The 13,096-nt window shown below is 33.8% G+C and overlaps 1 protein-coding gene across 1 annotated transcript in view; it reads left to right on the top strand.

Annotated features, from left to right (window-relative positions):
• Nucleotides 1-13,096, top strand: part of LOC131947494 (uncharacterized) — a 39,708-nt gene that overhangs the window by 8,024 nt on the left and 18,588 nt on the right. The window lies entirely within an intron of this gene.

Here is a 13,096-nt window from a genome sequence, read left to right as displayed (position 1 = left end):
TAATAAAGGAATATAGTTGGAATTAAGGTCAAGGTTCTATCTTGGTGGAGGGGGGGGGGATTCACCAGGGGGTAATTGCTTCGGGAGGGGGAAATGACGAAGGGGGGGGGTAATGTCCATATTTAACATATATAAATACGTACATAAGACATTATTTACTTCTGACGTACGCTGTTAAGGAAAGAGATTTTCTGACACACTTAGATATGTGTGGCCGGACCTTGGGAATGCGACTAGACATTCTCACATCACATTTAAAGTCGACATGTTTATGGTCAATTGAAAACAATGGCCTATCTTCTTACATTCAAATTGACTCTATATGTATATGGTCAATTTAAACAATGCCCTAACTACTTACATTTATATGGTCTATATATGTATATGGTCTATTAAAGCAATATCATATCTACTTAGATTAATGTGGACTATATATGTATATAGTCAATTGAAAACAATCGCCTATCTACTTACATTCATATGGACTATAAATGTATACAGTCAATTGAAAACAATGGCCTATCTACTTACTTACATATGGACAGACAAGCTCATATTTATTTAAAACACTGGTCAATAGAACAGCATTTACGGTATCTAAATTTAGCGCTTGTAATGTCTACTTTCCTGCATCCATGCAACAGATGCGTATGACTAGTGTTAGTCGAAAAGATAATAATACATAGACAGTCGTACTTTCAGTTTTTATAGATCCTTATTGACATTAGATAACTACTTCGTTGTTGGTAACTGTATAAATACCATGAAATGTCTTTCCCTACAACTATAGAGTGAACTTGTAGGTTAAAATTTGTTGAATATATTTTGTTAGAATTATTGTAGAACCGTTATTTACCATTAACCCCCCCCCCCCACCTTACCCCCCCACCCCATATTTCTGTATAAGGTTGTAGAGAGGTTAAAAACTATTCTTCAAATTCGAATTACGAAGACTAAATTTATTTATGGTCAAAGGGAAATAACAATGAAAATACATATTTATACATTTTACTACACAGTTGTCTTTCTTACTACATATTTTGCAAAATTGATTTTGTATATTGTACACCTAGAAACGAAGAGAGATCTTATACGTTAAGAGCGTTTTAAAATAAAACTTTGAAATGAAAATTTTATTTGCCAGTTTGAACTAAAGAAATAAAAAGATAAATCAAGAAAAAAAATCTTACCACGCAGGAAGTGTATAGAACGTTTGTTTACATGCTAGGATAGAGGAGCTTGAGTTGAAGGATATGATTGAAATAGCTTTAGTGTTGTGGATAGAATTGTTATGTGTAATATATTTTAAAGTTGTGGATAGAATTATTACGCTGTAGTGTTGAGGATGAAGTATTTTATTAGCTGTGATCTCCTAGTTTTATTGCAAGTTTTGTCTGCCATAACTAAAGGCCAATTTATAATACTTTATATATTGTACTGGTAATTGTATATATTTTCTATATAAATTATAATTTGTTCTGCTGTGCCCCCATCACCCGCCCGAAGAAATGCCTGAAATAAACAACGGTTTTACAGTGTGTAGTGTGGTTTTATGTATGAAATAGAACGCTTGCTTTTTCATCCACTGACAAATCCAAATGGAAACCCGGGGATATACAGGCTAGCCTGTCTGATGTGAAAATTATTCAATTTTCAAATAAATAAAAAAGGAAGCATGGATTTTTATATTGAATATTGTCACAACATATACTTCCCGTTTATGAGGGTTATACTTGGTGACCTTTGCCCTATGTAAACTGAATACATAAACACATTCTGGCACGACTTCCAGGACTTTGAACACTACGATAAAACCATCGGAGAAACTTTGTCCATCGGGGAAAACTCATTTCGGAAAATGAAAAGAGATTTCATGAAGAAAGTTCTGCTGACTAAAGAAATGCTGGGCTATCTGTTGATACATTTTAAACTGTCAGAAGATGGGCCGGAGATTTTTATTGCTTTGATCCTTTCACTCATGATCAAATATAACTTGTGCTTTGAGTTGAAAAACTCGACAACCAACGCCCTACATGGCTCGTCACAGATTGTCCGATTCCCTTGGTTCTTCCCTCAAGACAAACCCTACATGGCTCGTCACAGATTGTCCAATTCCCTTGGTTCTTCCCTCAAGACAAGCCCTACATGGCTCGTCACAGATTGTCCAATTCCCTTGGTTCTTCCCTCAAGACAAACCCTACATGGCTCGTCACAGATTGTCCAATTCCCTTGGTTCTTCCCTCAAGACAAGCCCTACATGGCTCGTCACAGATTTTCCAATTCCCTTGGTTCTTCCCTCAAGACAAGCCCTACATGGCTCGTCACAGATTGTCCAATTCCCTTGGTTCTTCCCTCAAGACAAGCCCTACATGGCTCGTCACAGATTGTCCAATTCCCTTGGTTCTTCCCTCAAGACAAACCCTACATGGCTCGTCACAGATTGTCCAATTCCCTTGGTTCTTCCCTCAAGACAAACCCTACATGGCTCGTCACAGATTGTCCAATCCCCTTTGTTCTTCCCTCAAGACAAGCCCTACATGGCTCGTCACAGATTGTCCAATTCCCTTGGTTCTTCCCTCAAGACAAACCCTACATGACTCGTCACAGATTGTCCAATTCCCTTGGTTCTTCCCTCAAGACAAGCCCTACATGGCTCGTCACAGATTGTCCAATTCCCTTGGTTCTTCCCTCAAGACAAGCCCTACATGGCTCGTCACAGATTGTCCAATTCCCTTGGTTCTTCCCTCAAGACAAGCCCTACATGGCTCGTCACAGATTGTCCAATTCCCTTGGTTCTTCCCTCAAGACAAACCCTACATGGCTCGTCACAGATTGTCCAATTCCCTTGGTTCTTCCCTCAAGACAAGCCCTACATGGCTCGTCACAGATTGTCCAATTCCCTTGGTTCTTCCCTCAAGACAAGCCCTACATGGCTCGTCACAGATTGTCCAATTCCCTTGGTTCTTCCCTCAAGACAAGCCCTAGATGGCTCGTCACAGATTGTCCAATTCCCTTGGTTCTTCCCTCAAGACAAGCCCTACATGGCTCGTCACAGATTGTCCAATTCCCTTGGTTCTTCCCTCAAGACAAACCCTACATGGCTCGTCACAGATTGTCCAATTCCCTTGGTTCTTCCCTCAAGACAAGCCCTACATGGCTCGTCACAGATTGTCCAATTCCCTTGGTTCTTCCCTCAAGACAAACCCCACATGGCTCGTCACAGATTGTCCAATTCCCTTGGTTCTTCCCTCAAGACAAGCCCTTAGATTTCTACAAAACCTGGCCAGCCACTGTGCCGTACAACACTTTTGAGCTGAGCATGGAGATTTTCTTTGCCGCTAACGCCCCGCCTAATTTCTTTGAAAAACTTTCCGTAAAAACAAAACAAAAAATGTCTCCATAACAGTATGAACTCATTACATGTTTTAGAAAAAAAGAATTTATGTTCTTCTTCTTTAGGTTATGTTACTTTTTTAGAACCGGGAAAACCAATTTTTAAAATTGAGTCACGTGAATATGGAAAACCAATACGTTAAAAATAGACTTTATAATATTTAACTATCAGTGTAGCCTATTTACATCTATGATTGGGGACAATCATACATGAAAGCAAAAAGCTAAACTTTTTAGTTGTGAGGATTGAACATTGAAATAATTTTTATGTTGGTATGTCCTTTTCATATAGCAATTAATAACACGTACAATTTCTTAATTAATCCGTCACTGTCAGATATAATTTAATTTCTACCAATTTGTTGAGTTTCCGTTTAAATTTGGGCTTATGTCTATATTAGTCGTTAAACTTAATTTAGTTTCTACTTTCGTCATTCGCTGATTTTGGCACTTAATTAAATCAACAATTTAATAAGAGATGTAAAACAAAATTGGTTTTAATATAATGGAATTTTAATTCACATAATAATTTTTCTTTAATATGAATATATTAACTTAAAACTTTTGAAAACTCTGGCATAGTTACAACAGTATCGATAGTTTTGCTCAGCTTAATAATTAATCCAAAGTCGGATGAATACTCTACTTGTAATTTCCTATTACAAAACTATGCTTTCAGCAACAGTCAATGAGTAAAATACACAAAAAAGCTTGTGATTGATTTAAATATTTGATTTTAAAACACGAATATGGATTAGATTTGAAATTTGATATTAAAACATATCAATAAAATATTTTAAAGTGATAATGACCGTCGCGCAGTAGTCGAAATGTTGGCTAAACTCTCGATTCGATATTCCATATTTATGACTTCAGCAACAGCAGAATTGAGGCTCTTATTTCATCATTCAGCTGACCCGTGCACAGATCTAGATCTATTTTACATTTATTTCTTATCTAGATCAAGATTTATTATTTAGATCAAGCTCTAGAATCTAGTGTATAGATCTAGATCTATATCTATACACTGAACCAACATTAGAATAGAATCGCCGTTTGTTGTAAATAATACCACAACGTGTTTGAAAATTGAATCTATTTTGAATTTTGATGCTTAATAATAATAACTAATAAGTTAATATTAAAATAAATAATAGATCTTGATCTACACTAAGTTTATATTTTATAATACTTAATTTAATACTAGACTCTAGACTAAAATAGATCTACTAATAGTATATTTCACTTAAATTTTAAATAGTCTAGAATTACCTGAATGTGTGGTAGATCTAGATCTATATCTAGAGATACTATTTTACTAAGAATACTAGATCTAGAATCTAGATCTAGGTAGATTCTCATCTAGGTCTAGATTCTAGAATCTTCAAACATGATCAGATAAAGGTTATAAGAAAATATTCTGATGATAGACTCAAGGAAGTAACTTATTTACTTTAACTTTGAAGGAAATATCTGCTAAAGTTAAATCTTTAAACAAGTTAATAAAAAGTCTAGTGACAATTTAAGCGCAATTTCCTTATGTTATCTAAAAATAGCTCACAGGGGGACAAAACACAAGACGTATAATGCTGGGGTGCGTTCAAGCTAGGAGAACGATCAGTTTGTAGGTGTTTATGTAATTTAAAAAAAAAAAATTGTGACCTAAAGAAAGGATATTTTTGAAAACTTTCTTCGGCAATATTGTTCTAAATTATGGCAGGAATCGATTAGTAGATGTTTCAAGTCGCTAAGTGGTCTGGTTGCCGAGATATGGGCCAAAAACTGCTTTTCTTCGAGTTTTGTTTGGCTTTTCCGGGAAATCCAGGAAGGATATCCGGGAATTTTTTTGGCCCACAATCATCCTCGGAACTTGCTTAACATATTTGCTTTTGGAACTAGTCCTCGATATTGCTTCGTTGAGGAGGAGATACGACTTAAAGCTGCGGACACACATCCATCCATCCATCCATCCATCCATCCATTCAGAAATGACGAGTTAATAATCGCAATCCCAGTATGGAAATTGCAATAAAAATCATTTAATTTGTATGGCCTCAGTAATATATCCTTTTGGAACAGTGTGGTTGAGGTGCTGAGCACTCAAAGTCTGTGTGTAAGTGAAAGATGCCCACATTGTATCTAGATCTAGCTCCGATAGGCATTTTATATTACCAATTGTAATGGAAATTAAAGGTGGATATATCTAGGTACAGAAATCTGTGTACAAGCAACCAGGGAAATTTTAAAAGGGTCTCGACGTCAAATTGAAATTACCATTTTGCATTATTTTTACTGCCAAGATCTAAATTTTACGTATTGATGGGAAAGAATGGAAAGTTTAAATGAAGAAATACCAACATGTTATTTTTATAAACAACAAAACACTAATTGGAATTTGGGCACCAAGATTTTTTCTGGGGACCCACTGGAATTTTTTTTTTTTATGTAGACGAGTGGGCAGGTAAACCCCAGGCTAGGCATAGAACTGATGAGTATTAAAATTTCTTCTGCTGAAACCACATAATCAGTTAACTCTACTTCCTCTGCCTTGCTGACTGTCATTTTCAAAAGGAAAATTTCATTTTCTTTTTAAACATTTCCTTGAAATCTCAAGTTAAAAATTACCACCTGAAAATAATTTCAGAAAGAAAAAAAAACATTCCTATATTAGATTGTCAGTTATATCAGTGTAGAATAGAAATGTTTATTTTGGAAGAAGAAATTGATTATAAGGTATACGAGCTGACCCGTGCCGGAAGCATACGCCGCTGTTTAGTTGTTTTATTTTCTACTTTTCAGTAATTCATAATTCACTACCAATGCTGCGACTGAAAATATTTTGCTTTAAAACACTATCAGTAGCTGCTGGTTAAGACGATTATTCTCACCCTCCCTCCCCACCTCCACCACTCCCGCGATCTCTGTAAAAGCAGCCGTCCGTGACTACAGTTTACAGACGGCAATGAATAGTTATGTCAGGAATTCTTATTACCTCCCCTTTTTAAATCTAAATTAACTGCCCCTCCCCTAATAGCCGACCCGGCTCTACGATTGTAAACATTCCGGGTGAACCACAGCTCATCTGACAGGTGGGGATGAGGGTGGTGGCTAATCTGCGTGGTGTCTTCTATGGTCCCCAAGAAGAGAATTATATATATAAATAATTCATTTGTCTTAAACTTCAACAACTGAATGCTTTGGTTGTGATGTGTCTGGTATTTGTAAACAATATTATATTTGCTAATAAATATCAAATACGAATAAAGCCTTTTAATATTTTAGTCAGCTTCATTAATTAAATAAATTCAATCGCATTTCTGACATAAGTAGTTTTCTAACTTTTCAAGAGGAAAATGTAATTTGGTAAAGTCAGATAAAATAATTATGTGTGCTGTAATTAAATTATTGACATTTAATTTCTAATCCATTTAATGTTTGACGTTATAAAAACTCAACTATTTTACCATTCGATTAGGCATTTGTCCATTCTTCAACGAAACAAAAAAATTCCCTTCAAAATACAAAAAAAAACCATTAATAAAGATAATATCATTATGTTTTTACATATTTCAATTCATTGTAATTCATTGTTTACTTTCATCTATTTTCAGATCATGAAACTAAATAAATTATTTGAGGAACCTTGCAAAAGTATTTGACTGGATGTTACAGGTCACAAGCTCAACCAACATCAGACATCACAAGCGCAGCCAACATCAGACACAACAAATGGTGCCTAATATGTCACTACACAGTTAGGTCAAATGGTAAGTGTATACATTATTTCATTGTGTATATTTAGATATTTAGATATAAATGAAAATTTCTTTAATATTAAAACCAATGTTTTAAACATACTTAAAAATATTGTTAATTCTTCTAGTTTAGTTAAACAAATTTTAAATTATTTTCACCTAATATATTTTGACCCTTTGTACATTTTACAAGTTTAATTTTTATCCTTCTGTTTAACAGTTAGTAAAGAAATAAAGACTACAGTACGAAAAATCAGGCAATACACACAAGGATTTTATGGTGGAATTCTGAAGGTTAGAATTTTTAAAAATGTTAAAATAAGCTTTACTGCATAACCAGATGATGTAATTATTGAGTGGTGGTGGTGGTGACAAGAGCATATGTATCTGTTGTGAAAACTAATTACTTTTAATTAATACATCTAAATTTAAACAATTAATTTACATTTTAAATACATCACCCAGAGAATCATTTAAAATATTTTTAATTGTTGAATGGTATAACATGTGTGTACCAGCAAAACCTGAAAACATTTCATAAACAAGTAATCAAAGATTTTAAAATATGCGCCTAACAAATCACCCAACATTTAAGTACAATTTTACTTAATAATTTAAAACAATTGACACAAAAAAAAAGTAATTGTTAATTTATAGAACTTCTATATTGTTTAACTCCTAAGTTTTAATTTTTTTTAAATACTCAAATTATTATAACTAAATCAAGAGTAACGTCTCACAGTTTGGTATAATTTAAATAATGTATGAGATGTTTCATAGAGTTTTTAATAGAAAGTAAATATATATATATATATATATATATATATATATATATATATATATATATATATATACTGTCAAGCCAGTTTGTCACTGATTTTGTAACATATAAGTGTGTTTAGAGGGTGGGGGGGGGGGGGGCTAGCTGACATTATTGCATACATTATTACATTACTAGTTATTGGTACCATTTTCATGTGAGTTATAGGCCTATATATTTTAATTTTAAAATGGTGTACTTGTTTGAGAAAAATAATTTATGAAATAGTTATTGGTCAAAACGCAATGTGCTTTACTACACGCTGAACGATATTAGTGACAAAGCTAAGAAATAACTAATTAGCTAAAAATCCGACACATTTAACATAACACAGGCACACACTGATTCAGTGACTTAAATGATTCCGTTAAAAATCTGGCTATTCTATGTTCATTATGTTGTTTATAAGTAATTTGTATTAGTTAGACCGATAAAATTGTATATATTTAATAAAAATTGTTTTTTAACAGTTGTTTGATTATCAAAATGTGCCTGTCTAACACAGATACAAGTTGGCATCATCTGTTCAGCAGAATTCTTCACAAGTCAGGATCTCAAGCAATAGATAAAGTACTGAACTGTTAGCCGAGTCATCCTCTACCTAGATGGTGACTGTAAGCCCGAAACATTACAATTGCGGTGTGTCACCAGCAGTAGATTGGGCCAACCTTGCGGTGTGTCACATATGTGTAAAATTATGTGTAGAAATCTTAATTTGTGTAAAGGAGCCCATTATATTATTTTAAAAAATTGTAAGTAATGCAAGATCTTAATCGCAAATATGAAATGTCGTCTACATAAATGAAAACATAGTCAAGATATATTATTACCAAGGACATAATGTAAAGTACCACGTACATGTATAAGAAATCGATCAGAATTCATAAGAAACCTGTTGGCATAATGTAGTACTTGAAATGTGAAATTTCGTCCACGTTACTAAAACGGTGCACTTGCTATTGGCTTTTGAGAAACATTAGAGTAAGTACAAGTTCCGCTTACTAGATATCACTGAAAACCTTCTAAAGAAGTACTAATTTGATGTAATACCTAAATGTAAAATTGTGCTTACCTGTCTGATAAGGTACTCAAGTTGTAGTGTTCATAGACAGACAGACACGGAAAAATTGCAAAACCAAGGTTTTTTGCTCGGCAAGGATGCAAATCGTCAACCTTTGTTAAATTAACGATTTTTATGTATCACACGATTACAATTTAATAATATAAATACAATCTAAATAATATAAATAAAAAAATATATAAATAAACCTAACACGATAAACCATTACAAATACAAAGCTTTCTTGTTTCATATTCTTTTGACCGGTTCGATGATCGGAAATATTACAGCAGACATAAATTATAAGAAGAAGTTTTCAAACAGACTGAAGCACTCACACACAAGACATGTTGTAATGTTTTGTTTTAATTGAAAATTATTTTTTTTTTCAAAACCCGATCAGGCCAGAAATGAGTATCCTATTTTCTTAATTCAATTATATATATATATATATATATATATATATATATATATATATATATATATATATATATATATATATATATATATATGGCCCAAACATATTTTTTTTTGCGGGGTGGCCCTCTTTTTTTTAGTTCCGCCACTGTGCAGTGACCTTTTCTTTTGTTCTAAAAATAAGTAGGATAGAAGTTGCTTTCTACAAAATAAAATTTTATATCAAACTCCATATAAGGCATTATAAGGGCATGCACGTTAAAATTATGAATGGAAAGAGATACATTGATACACTTGGCCAATCATATTACAGTACAGTAAATTAAAATAATTCAGTATAGGTTGCAACTAACCACTTGTGCTTGACAGTGTGTACCTCTGCTCTTTCACCTCTTGTTATGCTGTCCAGCATCGCTTCGTCCATAATAGGGGTTTTGGGTTAGGAGGTTCCGGAATTGTGGTTTGGTCCTTCTTGCTGCTTCGTTGTGTCACATTCTTCGGCTGAGTCCTCGTCTGATGTATCACTTGTTACTGTTGATTTGTGTCGCTGTCAGAGGATATTTCCTCTCTATCCTGCACGTCCTCAGACGTGTCGTCAGTCGAGACTTCCATTACGCTTGAAGGAGTGGGAAGGGGGTTCTTGCTGGAGTGTTTGGTGTGCGTAGCCTCAGCTGTGTTCCACACTCACGTTGCTGCCTTGTTGTTGCTTGTATATTTTGTACTTGTGTATCTTGAGACACATCAACCTCTGGTTGTATTGTTGTAGCAGTTAAAGGCGTGCAGCTTGAAAAATGTGTATCCAGTTTGACACATTTGGATGACGATTGTTGGCGATCTGAAATTTCTTTCAATCTCTTCCTCTCCCACCCCGAATATTTTTTCTTTTCTGGTTTCCTTTCCATTTAATAACCTCTTAACGAACGAATTCTAAGCGCAACTGTTGTCTTATTCGCAATATAGTTGGTATAATACACCAAATAATTTAAATGTTGCGATTACTTTTTGATGATTACTAACTATTGGAAACAAATTCAAACGATACAACAGCTGAGCGGATAATTAACTGTGCTAGCAGGGTTGGTTTAATTTCAGTAGTTTTTTAAATACAAAATATAGCCTTATTCAAATTTAATATAGATCTAGATCTAGTAAACTAAAATAAAATTTAATATAAAGTTCATACTGTTTCATATAATTTGTAATCGTAATCAGTATCGCCCAAACTGTAAGAATACTACTACTTCATCGTGATGACGTTGTTGACCTTGTCAAAAAAAACCGCTACGCAGTTTACCCATAAGTAAAATTAAATAGAGGTGCCACTTCAGTTGTAGTTGTTTCTGAATTGTAATTTTTTAAAGATTAATCACACAAATAGTGATGGCTTTTATAGAAAAAAAATTATAGTAAAAATATGCATATTTTGAAACTTAGCGTACTAAAAATGGTGCGATTTTTTCAGACCTTGTAGAATTCTGAGCAGTAGATCTTTCAAAAGTTGTCGTGATAAAAGTTTAAACATATTAAGTAATATAAGCCGTTTAAATTTGATTGCTATAAGTGCATAAATAAAAAAGCCTATGCGTTTTTAAAAGTACTGAAAAATTCAAAATGGCGTAATGTTTTGCCGGGTATTCAGACAACCAAAATTGTTTTCAACCATTATTTTTTGCAATTACATATCTACTTACTTTCATATACCAAATATTATAAAATTATTCAAAACGCTTTAGATCTTAAATTTAAAAAAAAACGAAAAAAAAAACTGAGCAACTCCCCTTAAACGTACTTAAGTAATTGTGTTTACATACGCACATACAGACATACCGACAAAATAGGAAAACTAAGTTTTTCTGACTTAGGAAGGTGTAAAACGTGGAGATTTGAGGAAATCTTAATTTCTATTTTTATGACGATAACGCAAGTTATAAAACGGAACTTTAGAAATTTTGCCGAAAATGAAAAAAAAATATATTCAATATGCAGTTGCTACAAATGCACACAATTGTGCATATAATCTACAAAGAAATTAAAACGGCAGTAATTATGAGATCTTAACTATAGCAAATCCAATACGGGCATGACGAGGTTATTGGTTTCCGTCAGCATTGATCATATTACCGAAAGCTGGTTGTTTTCCTGAATACCATTCGTTCAAAGACCCTCTTCCCATTGGACACTTACCGGAATGGGACAAATGCCCGAATAGGATACATTCCTGATTGGACGTGTTTTTCCCTCAAAATTAAAAATTAAATATGAAATTTTAGAATAGAATACTGTTTATATGTTTCAGTTTTTACTTTAAAAAATACACCAGCTAAATATGTTTTGATTAAACAGCTCATTTAATTTCTAGAGGGAAGATAATCTAAATGTGTGTATTACAGCTCCATTTATTACATTGTATTACCTTTTACAATGCATAGGTTTTCACTAGATGACTTACTATCAGAAAATTCGTGTGTGAGCTGGTAAAGCTCAGTTTGCAGTTTCTTTGTTAAGAAACACACCAATGACAATGATAAATATACAAAATAGACGAATAAGCAAACTAATATATGACAACTATTGCGGATCGTTTACATTTCATTTGCTGTTTTGAAATGTGCCTGCTTTAATTAAATTGTACCTTTACTAAAGTTGAAGTAATTTGTAAAAGGCGTGGAAACTGTAACAACAAACAATCACAATTAAACCAATATGAATTTTTAGGAAATACATTGTTAATAGTGGAATATATTAAATGTTGCTGTTATTTGCAATTCTGTGCATATTGTTTAATATTGAATACATACTTGTGTTGCTTTTTTTTTTTTGTTAGTAGATATAGAATATGCTTCATGGTTACAATGTTTAGGTACGATTTCTTATATTTTTTAAAATTCTTTTTTTTTTGGATTACAATAATGTTGCGCTTTGAAATTGTTTACTATTATGGCGTAAAAAGCTATATACTCTTTAAACATTTCGTAAACAAACATAGCCTACATAGCTGTGTTAACATTTACATTTAGATACCAGCTGGTAAGATACCAGCTAGTAAAAATATACATTTTTAATGATTTCATACACAAACACAATGGAATACTGCATTATTCTTCTACAAACTGGTTATAACTTTGCCCCTTCTAAACAGTAGTATAATTTATTGATACACCTGCTTTAGGAAACACATATCGCCATTTACGTAAACGACCCAAACAAAAGATTTTGGTGGCCTACATTGCTGTGTTAACCAGGAGTGTACGTCATAAACTTTAGGCGAGATGTCTCCATACAGGGCATCACACAGTAAACAAAAAGGGTTGTCTTGTTTTACTGCGGGCCTGTATTTGTCCTTGACCTTAAGATACCGGGTATAGGTCGCCTCGTCCTGACCTACGACCTTTAGATACATCGCCAGGTCCCTAGCCGTCTGGAACCAGCCCGTGTTGATGAAAGAACCGTTGGGCAGCAGACGGTCATAGTCTGCCCCACCCATGACGACGGGAACCACGTGACGGCCGGGGGTGAACACTTTGAAAAACTCCGTGACGTAGTCCTCGCAGATAGAGTTGTTAAAAGACAAGTAGAATTTGTAATCGTGGAAATACTTCCGGTTGTCACACTGGCTCTCATCACGGTACAGGCAAGAAATTTTCACCCCAC

This window comes from Physella acuta, unplaced genomic scaffold, assembly GCF_028476545.2.
Source record: "Physella acuta isolate Inbredline_101_S28 unplaced genomic scaffold, ASM2847654v3 ptg000595l, whole genome shotgun sequence".
NCBI classification, from domain to species: domain Eukaryota; kingdom Metazoa; phylum Mollusca; class Gastropoda; family Physidae; genus Physella; species Physella acuta.
This window is presented reverse-complemented; position numbering and strand designations above follow the sequence as displayed.